The sequence below is a fragment of the Capsicum annuum genome, unplaced genomic scaffold, assembly GCF_002878395.1.
Source record: "Capsicum annuum cultivar UCD-10X-F1 unplaced genomic scaffold, UCD10Xv1.1 ctg1489, whole genome shotgun sequence".
NCBI classification, from domain to species: domain Eukaryota; kingdom Viridiplantae; phylum Streptophyta; class Magnoliopsida; order Solanales; family Solanaceae; genus Capsicum; species Capsicum annuum.
In genome coordinates this window covers 3,464,514-3,483,381 of record NW_025820303.1, presented here as the reverse complement: position 1 = coordinate 3,483,381, position 18,868 = coordinate 3,464,514, and positions in this window count along the sequence as shown.

The window sequence follows — 18,868 nt, the reverse complement described above, 5'->3', positions numbered from 1 at the left end:
CATGACTATGACTGAATGAGAATACATGCATAAATATGTAAACTGTACTGAGATCGTAATAACACTAAATACTGGATTACTAGTAACTGAATGACTGTATCTGATAGTCTTGATTCTGTGGAACTATACTGAGTCCCGTACTGAGCTAAGTGACTGTGTCTGACAGTCCTGAATCTGCAAAACTGAACTAAGTTCTATACTGAGACTGAATTTAAAATTGAGACTGTAGGAAGTAATCATCCAACCGACATGCCCCTTCTCTAACTGATTTGGGGTCCAACCTGTAACCTATTTGAAAGAGTGTCAATACTGTGCCACAGGTAAGGACAAGTGCTGAGTCATCCTCACTGGTAGGTACTCTGAACAAGAATGGTGGTACCTTCAACTGGCAGGTTGATGGCTCAACCGATGCTGGCTACGTAGTTCTGGAACGCAAGGAATGCTTCTAAGGATTTCACCCTCTACTGGCAGGTGAGTCCCCATCTTGGGTTCACTTGGTGCTATCCTACTCCCAACTGAATAGACACTGGATTGAATTCTAAACTGTATTAGGCTAGACTGAACTGTTACTGGTCGTACTGTATAACTGAACTGAACTAATTTTACTGAACTGACCTGGACTAATTCTGAGTTCACTGAGTTTTCCTAAGTTCTGTAACTGACTGAATTCTACTGATCGATACATGACTGATTCTACTCTGTGACTGACCATGGCTCTAAACAAACAACTAAATTATCGAGTATTAAATACCCCCAGTACTCGATAGCATAAACTTAAAAAACATGACAAAATCTTGATACATGTTAACTAACTACTTAGTCATCATTCATTCATTTGGGCATTCAAGCAAACACTTGCATATATGCTAACATGATATAATTGCACTATTCAACTCACATAGATAATTCATCAAACACTTGTGGGGCACAATATATACACATAATACTAACACAACATGTAGGCATTATGATTCAATTCCAATTACACAATTCCAAGAGTTTCAACATGAATTCACATGATAAAGCACACATATCAATTAACTCTATATGAATCTTGCAGTAAATCATGAATACACTTTAATTCAAATCATGGAAATCATGAAATCACTCTATATGAACTTTAAAAGAGTTTATTGGACTCCATGGGTGGAAGGAACCCTTGGATGAACACTTCACATACCTTAGTTGGTGAATTTTGAAAAATTAACGGTGCAATCTTGAGCCTTGAATTTGAATTTAATTCACCTAGGGTTTTTGTTCTTGAGCAATTTGTGAAAGAATGAATATAGCTTTCTAAAAGAGGGTTAAATTTTATGTTATGGGGGCTGAAGGGTGAGGGAAAAAGACTTAATTAACTTTGAGGACACGACCTTTTAATTACTAAAAAATTAAATCATCGATGCGCAGGCCAACACGCCGCATCATTGGCATCGGCGCGATAGCCAATGTGCCGCGTTGAGTCCGCATCGATTCACTGAAATTGTACTGAACTGAGGGAAAAATTATTTGTCGATGCGATGGACAACGCGACGCATCAAGATCGCACAACTCACTATTTTGATCATTTGAACATGATCTAAACGAGGTTCAAAAAATTCAAAACTTGTTCGGAAACACCTATTGACAATCCTGATCATGAATTAACTTAACTATCAACATTTAATGGACATAAAGGTTGTGAAATAAGATTGCCAACTTTTGAAGGCTAAAATAACACTAAGTCTGAATACCTAGCTAGAATTTTCTAAGTTTGGGATCCCTTAGCAAACTTAAAATGCTGAGTCAAGCTTAGGATTTTTCGCGGGGTCTTACAATCGCAATGCACAAATATGAATCCCAAGACAAGATTGGGGTAAATGTTAGATTCCATAACATTATGGGTTGAGTTGATTAGTAGTTAAAAATTATGTATGTAATAAATTATCTAGATCCTCATAAATAATATATTTGTAAACTTGCTGTTCAAGAGATAATTCATTTGCAAAATGTTGCAAGCTAATTGTCGGGTGTGTTTGCTGACTCCATATGATAATTCAATTGTAAAATGCTCCAATTAAAAGTTTGTAAAACGACAGAGTCTATGACATGCCTGAAGCGTGATAGACCAATGTAACGTCCTGAGTCTGTACCCCAAATGTCACACAGTACTTACGATCCCGAAGGACCACAAGCTAACCCATGACTGGTACCTACTGTGAGCACTGAATAATAATACTGTAATGATGTGGAAGTATAACGAAAATTCCATAAGGTTCTCAAACACGGAAAACAAATACTAAAATACTAATAGTAATATTAAAAAAAAAAACTGAACATCTGTCTGAAATAGTCTAGCCTGAAAGCCTCTAACTGTTTGATTAGGGTGTTGATGGGACGAGTCCCCAACTAACTCCAATAGATGAATAAACTGAACTACTTAAACAATAACTCTATCCTCAAAATATGAGGATGCACCACTGTAATTGCTACAAATAACCTGAGCTGCTAAGTATGGTCTAGAGCCCGTCCATTTGAACCTATAATATGAAACATCATAGCGTAAATAAAGGTATGTGTTAGTAATTTGGATGTACTGGTATGCTAAATGGGGTAGGCTAATACACATGGATTTATATGTATGATATGATAATTGACTGAATGATATGAATATAACTAAATGAGAGTACATGGATAACTAAGACTACTGAAAATACTGAGTATGCAATACTGTGCATATACATATATATACTGTATCTGATATCATACTAAAAATGAATACTAAGTTTTGATAATTGAGTGACTGATATCTGAGAATACTGATAATTGAGTTTTTAATAACTGGGTGACTATTTTTGACTATCCTGATTCTGTAGAACTAAATTGAGCTCTATACTGAGTCTGAAACTGAAAGTGTAACTGTAGAAGTGTTCATCTAATCGACATACCCCGATTATAAACTTAGTTGGGGTCCAACCTGTAGCCCCAGTTGGAAGGGCATTAGCACCTTGCCAAGGGATACTAACAATGTTGGGTCAACCCTAATTTGGCAAGAAGACTCATAAATTACATACGCATGGTTGCTTTAACCCTAGTATGCCAGGAGAACGTCTTACCCTACGCTAGCTACATAGTTCTGTAACACAGGGATTGCTACTAAGGGTCAAATCCTATGCTGGCATGAATGCCCCCATCCCTGGGTTCGCTCGATGCTGACTCCTACTTCTAACTGGATAGACACAAAACTGATCACTAGACTGTTCTAGGCTTGATTGAACTGTTACTGATCGTATTAACTGACTGAACTGGACTGAGTTCACTTAATTCTATAACTAACTAAGTACTATTATTTGTGACATTACTGAAACTATTCTGAGCTACTGTAGTTATAGTTAAACAGCTAGATTTTTGGGTCTTGAATATCCCAGGACTCGATAGCATCAATACTAATAAAACATAACCATACTTGAAAACATAGTTTTTAGAGTCCCACATCGATGGGTTAAAGGGTCCTTAGTCTCCTTATATGGTCTTGGGCAATCGTCCTCTCATGAGCTAGTTTTTGAGGTTGAGTTAGGCCAAAGATCCATTTTTTTATCATGGTATCAGAGCCAGGCCCACCCAGTTCATTGTTTTCGATGTTGGGCCCCCCGTCTTATATTGTTCATGCTCCAGATATCCATCCTTTGGCGTGCGGGGGGTGTTGGAGTCCCATATCAGTGGGTTAAAGGGTCCTTGGTCTCCTTATATGGTCTTGGGCAATCCTCTCCTCCTGAGCTAGATATTGAGGTTGAGTTAGGCCCAAGGTCCATTTCATTATCATGGTATCAGAGTGAGGTTAAAATTGGGTGTTCATCTTGGCAGATTCAGTTTTAGTCGCAACCTATTTGACGATAATGAAGATTTTAGTTTGAGAAATTTTATCAGAGTGTTAATTTATGTAGAGGCAAGAATTAACGGAGGAGATTTTGGAGATGGAGATTGAACTTATTGAAGACTACACAAAGAAGGTGGAGCAAATTTATTTTATCAGAAATTCAGGCCAAGGGGGAGAATTGTTAGTGTTGTCCTGACTTTTTTTACCATAATTGGCTTTTCCTTTAAGTACCATAATTGGGTTTTCCTTTCAGGAAAAGGAAAATATATTCTCCATATTTGACTAATCCTTATTTTTGTAGGAAAATGTTATATACTATATAAATAAAGGCCCCTTTCTTCTAGTTTTGTAGCATCCACAATGTAATAATGTAATATCTACATTATTACATTGAGACCCTATTTATAGACAGTACATTCCAATCTTTTTCCTATTAGGACACTACATTGCAATCCCTTTCCAAGTAGAATTATATATGTTATTCCTATTCCTACTCATATTTTAATACTCCCCCCAATCCTACTCATATTCTAACACTCCTCCTCAAGCTGGTGCATAGAAGACATATGTACCAAGATTTTTATGGATGTAACTAATACGAGGATCGATGAGGGACTTGGTGAAGATATCTGCAAGAAAACTAATAAGGACTGCTTTGGAAGTCTAGGAGACCTCAACTAAAATGGAACAAACTAAAAAAGTGATCCGAAAAGTAGTAAACATCTCCAGAAAGTCAATATGTCATGGGAAAATTACCAAAAATTGGTATAAAATATAAGGGTAGTCTTGAAATCAAGAGATGAGTAGATCTTGAACAAGATAGTCACCGAAGAACTGGCTGAAACATACTCACGCGCTGAATTATTAGATTTGATAGCTGAAAAGTGGTCACCATTTGAGAAAAACATTATATGGTAGGGTTGGAATGATGACACGATCCTAGTGAGGAATAAAAATATATGGGTAGAGTCTGAATGACGACACAGCCGTACTGAAAATAAAAATTATATGAGTAGGGTCGGAATGATGACACGACCCTAATGAAAAGGAAAATTATATGGGTAGGGTTGGAATGAAGGCACAACCCTACTAAAAAAGAGAACTTATATGGATAGGGTCGGAATGATGGCACTACCCGACAAAATTAGAAGGAGAAGAAGAACAAGAAGGAGAAGAAGAAAAAGAAGGAGTAGAAGAAGAGGAAGAGGAAGAAAAAGAAGAATAAGAGGAACAAGAAGAAGAAGAAGAAGAAGAAGAAGAAAAAAAAAAAAGAAGAAGAAGAAAAAGAAGGAGAAGAAGAAGAAGAAGAAGAAGAAGAAGGAGAAGAAGAAGAAAAAAAAAGAAGAAGAAGAAGAAGGAGAAGAAGAAGTTGAAGAAGAAAGAGGAGAAGAAGAAGGAGAAGAAGAAAAAGATGAAGGAGAAGAAGATGGAGAAGAAGAAGAAGGAGAAGGAGAAGGAGAAGGAGGAGAAGGAGAAACAGATGGAGAGGAAAGGGAAGGAAAAATAGAAGGAGGAGAAAGAGAAGTAGAAGAAGGAGACGAAAAATTAGAAGAAGAAGAAGGAGAAGGAGAAAGAGAAGAAGGAGAAGGAGAAGGAGAAGGAGAAGGAAAAGAAGAAGAAGAAGAAGAAGAAGAGGTAGTAGTAGAAGAAGAAGCATAAGGAAAAGAAGAAGGAGAAGGAGAAGGAGAAGAAGGAGAAGGAGAAGATGAAGTAGAAGGAGAAGGAGAAGGAGAAGGAGAAGGAGAAGAAGAAGAAGAAGAAGAAGAAGAAGAAGAAGAAGCAGAAGGAGGTTTTGGCTTTACATACCTCAATTTTCAGTTCTACAATATACAGCGAGCTGCCCCTTTATCTTATAATAGGAACTCTCCAGGACTTCCTACATAAAGTAGTTTTTCGAGTGTCCAATGACTCCAAAGATTCAATCTACATAGACATAATTCATTCATGTCATATTCGTCCACGAAATTAAATAGTTGGATCACTTAGACATTCTATCGAACGCCTAGTAGGCATAAAGCTCCACAACCCTCAAAAATGGTGCTTAAAGATTTAAAAACTATTGTCCTTAATAAAGAAAATTCTACAAACATATTTATATATGAAACAACTTACTTCATTGCCAAATAGTTCACCCGATACGTAATTCCATCAATTCAATCCAATTTCAACTTTTCTCCTCTCTTTTTTTCTAAGAACCCTAACTAATATAACCCGTTTCAAGAGTTAATAAAACTCAAACCAAATATCTCTAATACTCATCCATAATCATATTTAAGAATGGAATAAAGAATTTACCTCTTGGAGCTCAAATTCTAACCGTAGATACTATAATTTACTTCTTGAAATCCTATGAGATTGACACAAAATTCTCGAGCTTATGATCCTAAGAACGTAGTTATCCCTTCCATGTTAATAATTCTTTTTTGATAGTTTGGGTTTGTAATACCCATGTTTTTTCATAGCTTGAAAATCCTCTCAAGGATGTTAGAACTTGCTTTGAAACAAGAATTCATTCTTATACAAGTGGTATTTTCATAATTTTAACCTCCTATCATATGGAAAATTGAATAATCATTACATCGATATATAATTCGCTTAAATTCGACACCCAAGCGAAGAGTTAGGTCCTTTTTAGTGAGACAATGTTTAACCTGAGCCTTCAAAGCATCGCGGAGATAGCTCAAATGGCAATTGTCAAATTCCAATGTTCCTCTGCGATACTGGCATATCGCATCAAAGTTTGAGGTCATAGACAAGGTGGCAATGTGATATCTCGCATCGTGCCACCATGCAGTTTCCCAATTGTCAATTTCCTGTGACACGGCGCGATAACGCCGCCTCACACCAAGGGTCCAATTCGGGAAATTTTACAAAAAATTAAATTATGTGTTTAGTGTTATAAGCTTCCAAACACGTGATTTAGCCCTTATTCATCCAAAATATTGATGTTTTTCTCAAATACTCTCAAGAACTCAAGCTAGGGTTTTCATAGAAGGTCCAATTTCAAGAAGGTTTCACCATCAATCTTCAAGAAATCATGATCTAAGGTATTCATAGTGTTCATTCATGGACTTCTTTCATCCATGAAGTCCAAGAATCCCTTTTCTAAACTCAAGTTATGGATTTTCTATATGGTTTTATATTTTGGCTGCTCATGTTCATGTTTGATAGATGTAAAATTAGATTCTACTCCAGGATTGTTGATAGTTTTGGTAACGCTCTAATTGCACTCTTAAATAGGTGTAAGAGATCATTGTCAATATAAAACCCATCTAGGTTGGGGTCGAATCCCACAGGGAATAAAGTGTGAACTCAAGTTGTTTACGATAGAATTTACTGATAGTTTACCGTTTCTTGAAATGGGGGTTTATCACTTTGAATTTAATGTTTGTAACCAAGATTTTATGAGATAACCAGGGTTATGTTTACTAGGGCTTACGGAACATGACAGATGCTACCATTAACTCAAGGTTCTCATGGTGGTTAGGATTACAAGCTATCTTTATCGATGATATGCTCAAATGTCTCTCGACTTATTCGAGCGTCTAATTTTCTAATCCTCTCAGACTTAGGGAATCGCAACTCACTGCCTAGATATTACCTCAGGTTAATCAACCTTATTACAACGCTGATTATTAAACGAAGCCTTTCCAAGTCCCTATTGATAATTCACTTCCTACTGTTTATGATTTTTTCTCAAGCAAACCAAAGTACGTATGCCTATTGTTTGCAACCAGTAGACATAAATTCTAATCTCAGAATTACCAAGAAATCCTAACACCTATTAAACCTTGAGTAATTAATTACCACGTTATCATGACCTAACCCTAGATCCCATAATCCAGGTTAAGGGTGTTCACCCACTCATGATGCAAGAAATAAGAACACAAATTAAATTCATAATTGAGAAGATTAACTTACAATAATGGAGGAAATCAAAAGTGAACTTATAATTGAATCACAAAGCAAACACTGAAATATTGGTTTAGAGAGAGAGAGAGAGAGAGAAAAGTCGTATATTATCAATATGTCAATGGATGATGGATAAAAAAAAATCCCCCTAAAAACCCTAAAACAGGGTTTTAAATAATTATCCCTAAATAAGGAAATAAAATTAAAGTTTCTAATTTTCTTCAGATTAGATAACGGCGCCTGTGATGGCCTATCATAATCTTGATGGCCTGTCACGAACGTCGTCAACTTCTTTACAAATTCATCTCCTGTTGCGTAAGGTTGACGCCGATGGTGATGCCCTATCATCATCTTGTCGGCATGTCATGATTTCCATCACAAAAACTTCCTGCAGCTTTACATCTTCTGTTTAAGGTTGACGGCATCCGTGATAGCCTATCACCAGGCTGACGACGTGTCATGGATGTCGTCAGCTACACTTAGCTCTCTATTTGCTTTCAATTTTATGTTTTTTTCTTTCTTTATTTGTGGTTCCCAGTCTCTTCTACTTTTGCTGCCAAATCAAAGTAAAATAATAAAAAACGACTACAGTTGCTCAAGACTTCGCAATTATTTAGAGTTAAAAGCTTAAAATGTGTTAGCATGGGCTCACACATCGACACCCTCAACTTAAACAATTGCTTGTCCTCAAGCAACCATAGCATAACTAAGAGTATTCAAAGTACAATTTGACAGCTAACTACTCATATCAGTTTAGAATACATGCACTATCTCCAAGGTCAGTTAAAATAAGAGCAACTGTGTCTATTATTGAAAACACCCATGCAACTCACAGGGATCAAGATATGGCAAAAATTCCAGCAATAACAACCCAACACATACCCAAATCACACTTATCCGAACAAGACAGTAATTAACAACATACCTAGTATGCCCTCGCAATAAAGAAATCCTTTTTTCACTCATATCAGAATTTATAAACATAGGGATAAACACAATACTCACTCTCAGAACGAAGTTCAAAAATTGCGCATCAAATGCCATAGGCTTGCCCCTATAGTCAGTACCCAAGTCTTCAGACAGGTCAGCTAGGATCACTATAGGGCTTTTCTTAAGCTTGTAACGTAGGCTAGGGGCTGGTATGATATTCATGGATATTTCATAGTGACTATGACTCCTTGATACTACATTAAACTCTCGGGGTTTCAACTCTTAACCCTTATTTTCTTCCCTCTGTTATTGATCATGCATTCTTAAGATGGATGTGGTCTTTCCATTTATCAGATTATCTTTGTATCATTTTTCACACCGTTTTCTCTTTTCTTATTTTTTTTTCACCGCACCCAACTTTTTATTCATCCTTATTATTCTGCCTCTCTTCGTACACAGATTACATTATGCACCCCTATAATAGCCACCCTTAACTTAGGTTATTTGCCTAAGTCAAGGTGCACAGTGTCCAAGGAGGACCAGGGCCAAGACAGGTTCATTGTGATATAAACGGGAAGGTGAAAAGGGTTAAAGAAAGAAATAGGTTATTGAGGCTTAAACAGGGATCAAAGGATATTATTCACATTCGAAAGGTCATTTTAGGCTAAAATGGGCTAACATGCAAAAATGACCTATGATCCTTTCCTAATGCCTATCCTATGACTATGGCACGACTAATAGGGAAAGTTCTAGATTCAATGCACAACGGGAATTGAGTAAGACCTTACACATATATGGCACACAAGTATCTTTCATATCACTACTTGTCTTGTTCATGCACTTGTTTAACATAGGTTATTTATTTTCCATACTAACGCCATAAAAAGATACACAGTGGTCACAATGGATACAATTCACACAGTACACAATAGATCAGACCATTGGATAGGTACTCAAAAATCACAGAATAAGCTAACCGCCTCAAGTATTTGTACTACTCCTAATTATCTACATAATATGTTACAACAACAATTTACCCTACACCCTAAACTTAAAATAAAAAATAAGATGCACTAAGGGTTAGGGTATACCTGAAGACAGTCAAGCATGTGGATCCTAGGTCTTCAACCCTGCTACTGCATTATCTACTGTCTTCTCACCATCAGGAGCATCTGGATTTATGGAGGTTAGAGCCTAGCTAGATGAAGCACCTGTAGCCCTAGCTCTGATGGCTGCCTTTTATTTCTCAGTATTAGCCAGAGACTCCAATCTTGCTTTCTTTACCTCCTCCTTCTCAGCCTTTTTTTGTCTTTTTTTTTGATTTTATTTCTTCCTCACTGTCCAACTCTTCTCTCTTATTCTTGCCCTTCTTTTCCCCCTTTTTCTTCTTTTTCTTTAGGGAGTCTGTAGTGAGATCAAGTATAAGAATTTCTTCCTCCAATTCTTCCACAGTCAGACCTATTGGCATTATAATTTGGTGTTGCTATAGCACCCCAACATCTGCCTTTACTTTATTCAACGCAACCCTGAATACAGTAAGATCAGCACCTGTCATCTCCGTTGCCCAGACATCAAATCTGTTCTCTAAATCTGCAACTCTAATAGGCAATTTCACAAAGGGCTCTAGTGCAGCCTTGATTCTTTTATCCACAGCAGCAGCAAACTATTTGACGAAGGCAAGTAGCTATGCCTTGCACCACTTGTCTTGCTTAGCCACCTTCCTAATATTAATCGGCTGAAATCTAGAACCTATTACTGCTGGAGGAACTGAGGGTCTGGCTTTAGTCTCAGGCACTGAAGCTGCCTGTGCTAAAGAATCCTGTACATCTACATGATGTGCTGCTCCTGTATCTGTAATCGAAGGGTTCATTGTTACCTCTACACCTCTGTCAAGGTTAAGTCTTGGCTGTACCTCATAAAACTAAATGGGGTTGTGAGTCTTCCAGGCATGAACATTTTCATCAATTCCTACAATCTTTGGCACTTCAGTAGCTCTGCACAATTCTATAACAAGACAAGAGAAAGGATAAGTAGTGTCAATCCTTGACATCCTTATCTTTATCTCATCCACAATGATTTCCCTAAAGTTCAAGGGAAGCTGCTGCACTAAGCTTACCACCAAAATAGCCTGGTGATCGCCCAGAATATTATCTCCCTCAGCAGGCATTATCTAGACTTGCACTATGACCTACTAAAATTTTGCCTCCTGACCCAACAAGGACATACAGATTTTCTCATTTGGGTTTGTCACCCTAGCCGGTTCTCCGTCAGCTATGATGTTGGCCAACGAAGGACATTATTGTTTTTATTCTTTATCTGAGCATAAAATGATGGTGTGGTGGCCTAAGGCAGGAAGTCGGGGACGTGTAAGAATCTTTTGATGGTCCTAACCAAAACATCAATCGTTATGCCCTTCACTTGAACTCTATCAAGAAGAGGCTGATCCGCTACTTTCTTACCTAGTTTTCACATGTTCTCCAACCTCGCTTGGTAGTTTGCATAGAACTCCTAAACTGGTGCGGAACAAAATGAAACTCCCCCTTCTGTAGTCTATCCTAAGCCATATTTCTTAAATTTCTTCTCTACTTCAGGGTATTTGCTCAAACCTTTTGTGATGATCATCTTTTCTTCTCGGATTGGTCTCTTTGCATTCCTTTTATCAGTTTTTTATAGCCCTGGAATGTAGATTTCCTAAGCTCTAGGGATTGCCATCTAGCATTATTTCTCACTTCCGTGTTCTTACACTTGATAAGAGTCCTCTAAGGTGGAGACTCTTCATCATTTTGTTGCTCAGTGGATGGGGACCCAGAAGCTATTCCCTCAGACTCAAATTCTTCAGACTCTTCTTGATCCCTTTCATCAGAGTCAGCATGTTCAGACTCATGCTGTTCAGAATCACCCTTTTCAGACCCATCTTGCTCAGAAGCTGTGGTCGACTCAGTATCATCAGTGTCCTTCACCTTAATTGGTGGAGTTTTCTTTGGACTTTGCTTCTTTTGCTTCCTGAGCAAGGGTTCCTCCTCTCCATAGTTAGATTTATCATCGATGAGCTTAGGAAGTACATCATCTTTGGTCGCTTTCGTTGGTTCAGTAGGACTCTTTCTTTTTGGTGCCATTTTAAAGTACCTAGAGACATTAGAAGAACATTAGTCAACCCTAAAGATCACAAACACAGGTACATTAATCATTTAAGCTCATTTATGTTTTAGGCCCCAGGTATGATGATAATTTGTGACAAGCCGTCACGACCATGATAGCTTATCACGGTTGTCATCAACCTCAGACAGAACCCAAAAAATATTTACACTTTCTGATGACATTTATGATAGCCCATCATGATTGTTATCAGATCTATCCAGAACCAACTTTAGTTTTGTCAGCTTTTGACGACATTCCTGATAATCCGTCACGATGGTGATAGCGTATCATGGATGTCATCACACTTATCAGAACCCACTTTTGACTTTCACTAAATTTTTGGTCCCCATTCTTGCTCAAGATTTACTTGAATTCAAATCGTGAGCTATCTTTTCAACCCTTGGGCTTGTACAACAAATCGTAGGTGCATTTTTAGCCACTTTCCAAGTTGAACTTAGTTCAAGTATATTGGGGACATTGGTTTATCTTTCATTCATCATACATTATCAGAAAAGAGAAGAGTTAGATTAGAGTATACCTGATGAAGCTGTTAAACTAAAATCATGCACTAACGGAAGAGTGATTTTTTATTTATTTCTTTCTTGGTATGTTTTTGAAAAGGATGGGAAATGTTTTAACTAAGGAAAGAAATACTAAAGAAAAAGAAGTTAAAATCAGTGGAAATTTGAAAGGGTTTGCGACTAGCCCGGGTCGGATCTGCTTAAATTTAGGCCCAGTTTTATGATTTTAAGGCTCTGGACTGACGATAATTCATGATGGCTTGTCATGATTGTGATAGCCTATCATGAAAGTCATCACCCTTAGGCAGAGAATTCCCCAAGCCTGGTTTAGCTGATGACATTCATGGTAGGTTATCATAATTATGACGGTTTGTCACAGATGTCGTCATGACCTTCCAGCTGACCTTTCCACTTTTCCACCTTCTCTATACTAAATAATAAATGTAAAAATTAAAAACACTCGTTTAAACATAAAAAATAAACTTTGGATTGCCTCCCAATAGCGTCGATTTACTGTCGCGGCACGACTTGGTTATCTTGACTACTCAGACTTTGCCAAGACAACCTGTTGATCCCCCTTTTCCATCATCATAGAAGATGTCAACAATTAAGAAGATATTCATATCAATTTTTTGTGACATGGGTTGATGCATTTTGAATTTTGCCTCTTTCTTACCGAGCCTAAATTTAAGCTCATTCAACTTCATGTCGACTATTACTCTTCCTGTTGCTAAGAATGGCCTACCCAAAATAATGGGTACCTCAAAGTCCATATCACAATCCAATACCACAAAATCATCAGGAAGAATAAAGTCTGCTACTTTTACCAACACATCATGCAAAATTCCAACAGGCCTGTTTATCAATCTATCTGCCATTACCAGTTGCATGTTAGTAGGTGTCGGAGCTTCTAAACCGAGCTTCTTATATATGGCTAGGGGCATCAGATTCACGCTGGCACCCAAATCACATAATGCCCTTGCAACATCCGGAGACCCAACTTTGCATGGAATAGTGAACGCTCTAGGGCCAGCCTTCTTTTGCACTAACAATTATGTGGAAACTGCGCTGCAATAGTGGAGATTTTCCACCTGCTCACTGCTGACCTTTCTCTTCTTTGTGATGAGGTGTTTCATGAACTTTGCATAACCTGGAATTTGCTCAAGTACCTCAAGCAAAGGCATATTAATTGTCAATTGCTTGAGCATTGTCGTGAAGTTGTCGAATTTTGCGTCATCGACCTTTTTTTTCAATCATTGAGGAAAGGGAGCTGGTGGTCTAGGGATAGCCTTTAACACCACTTTCTCTTATCATTTTCCTTCTCCAGATCATCAGCAGAACTATCCAGCTTCTTAGACTCCACTAGATTACTCTCTTTGGGTTCATCAACCATTACCTCCTTTTTTCTACTAATTTTCCCATAGAAGGGCCACGTAAACTCTTACCACTCTGAGTGGTAATCTCCATACATGAGCCATTATTCTGCTGATTCTAAACCACATTACTAGTTAAAGTACCACTTTTTCTCTGGTTTAGTGTAGCAGAAAGTTGACTCATCTGCTGCTCCAACTGCTTAATAGAAGCAGAGTGTGAGCTAACCAACTGACTGAGGGTAAAGAATTCACTCTTCATAGTATTTACCCCCGAGTTGGTAGCTTCCACTCCATTCAACAACTTTTCCATCATATCCTCCATAGACATTTTTCCCGAGCTAGTTGTTGCAGTATCCTAACTTCCAGGAGGAACAAACAAACCACTCCTGTCATTGTTGCTTCCCCAATGTCCCTGCTCCCTATCTTTTTAATCAGGCTTTTCATAAAACTTTCGACCTTTGTTACCTTGGCTATTGCCCCAGAAACCCCCTGATTACTCACGTAGTTTGATTTTGCATCAACACTCGTAGCAATAGTACCCTGAGATTCCAGAGTCTTAACTATTTCGGTCTTTTTTGATAGCAAGTACTTGGTCAGAAAGTCCATCTGTGTCTTTAAGTGGGCTAGGTCCTGGTCTTGCTCCTCATCTCTTCTGCGCTACTCTAAAGTCATACCACCAAAAATAGTCGGACTAGCCACCACAGAATCCCTGGTGTGCCAAGCCCGACTCTGCTTGGTCATTCTATTCAGTATGTCTGAAGTATCCAGAAAAGAGAGGTCAATGAATGAACCACCTGTAGCATTGTATATAATTGGCTTTGTCACAGAGTTAAAAGCTCTATACAAAGTCTCCATCAAGTGCAAGTTTGTCATGTTATGATTCGGACATTGAGCCAGCTTCTTCTTAAATCTCTCCCAGGTTTCATGCAATGCTTCAATTGGAAGCTGTCTGAATTTACTGATTTCGTCTTGCAGCTATACCCTCCTGGAGGGTGGAAATAACCATTCTAGGAATGCCTCTTTCAACTGTCTTCAGTTGGTTATAGAATTGGGTTCTAGCTCATTTAACCACATTGCTGCCTCTCCAGACAGAGACAATAAAAATAATCTCAACCTGATCGCATTCTGGATCACTCCCAAATTGTCAAAAGATTTACAAATGGTGATGAAGTTCATAAAATACATGTTCGGATCATTACCAGGCAAGCCTCCAAACAACTTTTTTAGATTCAAGAGTTGGATTATGGTGCTTGTTATGCTGAATTTTGCACTCGGTGCCAATGGTGGAGGAATGATAGCACCCGTTGCACCAGCTCCGTCCATTCCTTCATCATCTTCAATAGCCTCATATTGAATAGGCTGTTGACCATACCTTCCTCGGATTGGACAGTTTCTATTAATATTTTACTACACTGGTGCAGCAATTTACTCAGCTCGCCTTGGGTTTTCAGGATTCACCAATTTCTCATCACCCAAGTCTTAATCATCAGGGTTTTGGTGACGTACTTGTTGACCCAAATTTTGTACGTTCACCTGAGCCCTGACCAAAGTGGCTAGTTTGTCCGCCTCCTATTGTTCAGTCATTCTCCCTATCAGCTGAGGTTCCAGATTGATTGGTAATAACTGTTCTCCAGAGCTTCTTGTTTTTGGCATAAACAACATAGTACCTACAATAGACAAAAACAACAAATAAACGTAAATCAAGGAAACTTAACTAACAACAAATTAGCGTACACAAACATTCAGTTTACAACCGTATTCCCTAGCAATGGTGCCATTTTTGATAAAGCTCAAATTACACTCTTGAATGGGTGTAAGCGATCGTTATCAATATAAAACCCAACTAGGTTGGGGTCGAATCCCACAGGGAATAAGGTGTAAACTCAAGTTATTTATGATATAATTTACTAATAGTTTACTGTTTCCTAAAATGAGGGTTTAAGTTTTGCAGATAATTGTTTATCACTTTGAATTTAATGTTTGTAACCAAGATTTTATGAGATGACCAGGATTATGTTCACTAGGGCTTACGGAACATGACAGATGCTACCATTAACTGAAGGTTCTCACGGTCGTTAGGATGATAAGCTATATTTATTGATGATATGCTCAAATGTATCTCAACCTATTCGAGCGTCTAATTTCCTAATCCTCTCTGACTTAGGGAATCGCAACTCACTGCCCAAATTTTATTGAAGGTTAATCAACCTTGTTACAACACTGATTATTAAGTGAAGCCTTTTGAATCTCTTTTGATAATCCACTTACTTATTATTTATGATTTTTTTCAAGCAAACCAAAGTACGTACGCCTATTGTTTGCAACCAACAGACATAAATTCTAATCTCAGAATTATCAAGAAATTCTAACACCTATTAAACCTTGAGTAATTAATTACCACCTTATCATGACCTAACCCTAGATCCCATAATCCAGGTTAAGAGTGTTCATCCACTCATAATGCAAGAAATAAGCACAGAAAGTGAATTCATAATTGAGAAGATTAACTTACAATAATGAAGGAAATCAAAAGTGAACTTGTAATTGAATCACAAAGCAAACACTGAAATATTATTTTAGAGAGAGAGAAAGAGAGAAAAGTCGTATATTGTCAATATGTCAATGGATGATGGATAAAACCCCCCTAAAATTCCTAAAACAGGGTTTTAAATAGTTAACCATAAATAAAGAAATAAAATTAAAGTTTTTGATTTTCTTTGGATTAGATGAAGGCGCCCATGACAGCCTATCATGATCTTGATGGCCTGTCACGAACGTCCTCAATTTCTCTGCAAATTTATCTCCTGGTGCCTAAGGTTGACGCCGATGGTGACGCCCTATCATCATCTTAATGGTGTGTCATGATTGCCATCATAAAAACTTCCTGCAGCTTTACATCTTCTGTTTAAGGTTGACAGCATCCATGACAGCCTATCACCAGGTTGACGGTGTGTCATGGATGTCGTCAGCCACACTTAGATCTCTATTTGCTTTCAATTTTATGCTTTTTGCTTTCTTTATTTGTGGTTCCCCCTCTCCTCTACTTTTGCTGTCAAATCAAAGTAAAATAATAAAAAATGACTATAGTTGCTCAAGACCACAATTATTTAGAGTTAAAAGCTTTAAATGTGTTAGCATGGGCTCATACATCAAGTTTCTATGTTGGTTTAATTACTATAGCCATAGATTCATGTAACTCTAAGATTTAAACCCTTGAATGATGAAATTAGAATTGAATAATGATGTTTACATGTACTATGCCTGTCATATATTTGATTAAATGCCTAGATGAAGGAATATTCTCTAACTAGCATGATATTATGAAATCCCCATAAATGTACAAGCTTATACTTAGTAGACGTTTGATGAAATGCTTTAATAAACGTATTACGGTGATTATCATGTATTCAAGAATATCAAGTCATGTCAATTTCCTTTCATCGAGTCCTGGGGGTACTTGTACCCAAAATATTAGTTGTGTGCCTAGATCCATGTCATGTTTTCACGATACTCTCAGTCAAGCTATGAACTCTTAGACTTCAGATAATCTTATGACTCAGGAAAAATCTCCATGATCTCATGACTCAGTCAGTTATTAGATATCAGTGGTATTCCGTCAGCCACAAAAATTTAGTAACTCAGTCCATGCTCAGTTCAGTTTAGTAAATCATGTTCAGTGTCTATTCAGATGGGAGTAGGAATTAGGATCGAGTGAACCCAAGGATGGGAACTCACCTGTTATATAAGGGTGCGATTCCTAGAAATAATCCTTACATTCTAGAACTATGTAGCCAGCATAGGTTGAGATATCGTAGCCCATTATATAAGGGTAGATGAGGTGGATTAACCTATTCTATGAGGGTTCAAACCATTCTCACTAGAGTTACCTATTATATGAGGGCTACTCACATGTTGTCCTTACCAGTGGCGCAGTATTGGCACCCTTCCAATCAGGGTATAGATTTGACCCCAGCTTAGCTATTATAGAATATTTGGAGCATGTCGATTAGATACTATTTCCCACAGTTTTATGTTACAGAATCAAGATTGTCAGATACAGTCAATCAGTCTCAGTAATAGAACTCAGATAGTTCTTCAGATTTTAGGACTGTCAGATACAGTCAACTCAGACATAGTACAGAACTCAGATAGTTCCATCAGATTCAGGACTGTCAGTTACAGTCAACTCAGATATAGTATGGAACTCAGATAGTTCCATCAGATTCAAGACTATCAGCTACAGTCACCCATATTATCAGTATTATTCAGAAATAGTCCTTCATGTTATCAGTCGTATCAGTTACTAGCATGTTACGTTATCAGTATATAGACTTAGAAATCATGAAATTACATTGTCAGTTACAGTTATGTATTTATGTATGTATTCTCACGTTCATGTTAGATAGTCAGTTAGAATTATTCATGTATGTGAACCATTGCATATAGCCTACCTCACATGTATACTCAGTACATATATACTAACGTATTCGCTCTATGGTGCTTTCTTTTTATGTTACACCTTAGGTTTAGAGACATGAGTTCCACATCAGCAGTAGATTCCAGATTCAGCAGTCAGGGTAGGAGTGAGTCCTCATCCTTTAAGGACATAGTGATTTTCTAGTATCTCATTGATTAGCTTATTAGTTAGAGTTAGGGACATGTACCATCAACTCCTTATTCAAATTCTTTAAATAGTAGAGGTTTTTAGACTAGATGCAAACTTGATATAGACTATCATATTTTAGACTTCAGTTTTGTTTTAGGCCTTTCAGTGCATGTTTCCGTATTATTATGGCCTTTCAGTGCATGTTTCCGTATTATTATGTTATCTTATGCAGTATACAAGTACAAATATCAGTCATGGGTTAGATTATGGTCCTTTGGGGTTATGAGCACCGTGTAGCATTAGGGTTCAGTAAATTGGGTCATTACAAACTTTGTATCAAAGCCTAAGGTTCAATAGAGTCCTAGAAAGTCTACAAGCCACATCTAGTAGAGTCTTTTACATGGGTGTGTTGTGCGCCATATTTATGTGCAAGAGGCTTTAAGATATTTAAGAGCAGTTTCCCTTCTTTCAGTATTCATGTCGTGCCAGTGAGCATAACCATAAGTTAGTCTCTCAGTATAATCCACTTCTTCTC